The sequence below is a fragment of the Carassius auratus genome, chromosome 40 (genome assembly GCF_003368295.1).
Source record: "Carassius auratus strain Wakin chromosome 40, ASM336829v1, whole genome shotgun sequence".
In the NCBI taxonomy this organism is placed as follows: domain Eukaryota; kingdom Metazoa; phylum Chordata; class Actinopteri; order Cypriniformes; family Cyprinidae; genus Carassius; species Carassius auratus.
The window spans coordinates 18,088,233-18,089,801 of NC_039282.1; positions in this window are offsets into that span (position 1 = coordinate 18,088,233).

Genomic DNA, 1,569 nt, shown 5'->3' on the forward strand with positions numbered 1-1,569 from the left:
GACACTGAGGCATTTCTTGAAGGATCAGAAGATTATTTGAAAAAAATACAAAAGTTTGAATGAATATACGGTCAAAAATATGAAAATATAAAGAGTATTAATGTAGCAGCATCATTATAATTTGACTGAAAAATGACAAAAAGTCGCACTGGAATTTTGTGTCTTTACTGAAATGCATATGTTGTTTTATTTATCTTACAATACTGTTAAATGATTTATGCCCTGTGCTGAAATCAAGAAAATATGTTTTTATTTGTTTATTTAAGATGTCATAATTATTGTAATTCAGAGTTACCATTCAATATTTCATCTATGCACTTATTTAAAACATCATATTATTCAATTTGAAAGTTGCTGTTGCTGCCATATCTTTAATTTCCTCATAATATACTGGCAGCTAAATGCATACGTTCATATGCCTATATATGTTGCAGAATACATTTACGTTTCAGATGAATCTCTTTAACTGGGATTTTCCTTTGTCTTCTGTTTTTTTCGGTTATTTGACTAAATAAAATTACAGATTTTTTAAATTAACATTAATATGATTTTGTTCATTCCCTTTACAGTAATAACAGCTGATGCATCATCATCCTGCACATGCTAAGCTTATATATCTAAACATGTTACCATTTAAAAGTAAATGCATATTGTTCATTTCTTTACATGTACTGTCTTGAATGTGCATAACATTTATGTGTATAAAAATGACATGAAAATCAATATGGCGTAGTATAGTGTAATTCAGCTAAAAGCATAATGCTATCTGCATCTGTTAGATTTAATACTTAATACTGCCCTCTTCTGGATTTCTATGACTGTTGATGAAATGTTGCTGATATGTGCTTGTGGAGAGTGTATAAGTTCTTTTGGTGTTTCTCTGTTACTGTAAAACCACTTACTCACTTAACCTTTATTAACCATTTTTATATTGATTACATTTCTATACTGGGAAAAGGACTACACTTTCAGATTATCAAACTGTTTCACACTCTAAAAGAAACTAATAGCTAAAATATTAATATGATTATACATACTATAAGTTGAGTAGAACATGTATCCGTGCAGTCTGGCACTCTTGAGCTTGCTGAGAAACTTTCTTTTACTGTTATCTATGTTACTATGTCATATTAATGTCCTTGCCTTCATTATCTTTTTGCTTTACCATAGCCATTTCAGTTATTAAAATTAACAAGCATAAAAAACACACAGATACTTTGCCCAACACACTAAATTATAACCAATAAAGGCCTTAAGACAGTTATCCAACCACTATAAAAAGCAGTTAAGATTTCCTGATATGAGATGTCAGGAAACGCCCACATGCCATAGTTTATTTACAGAGTTATGACATTAGGTTATGACATTTTTAGCTTATAGAAGTTAAAAACACTAGGAAGCTTTGAAAAATCGCCTTTGTTTTCTCACAACCTACTTACTGTAGTCTTCATTCATTGCTTCCAGACTCTTTTATTTGTATTCTGTGCTTTAACTGTTGACCAATATTGACCGATACCGTCACAAAATTTGATTACCAAAAGGAATCATTCTTCTAGTTGTCAGATTTCA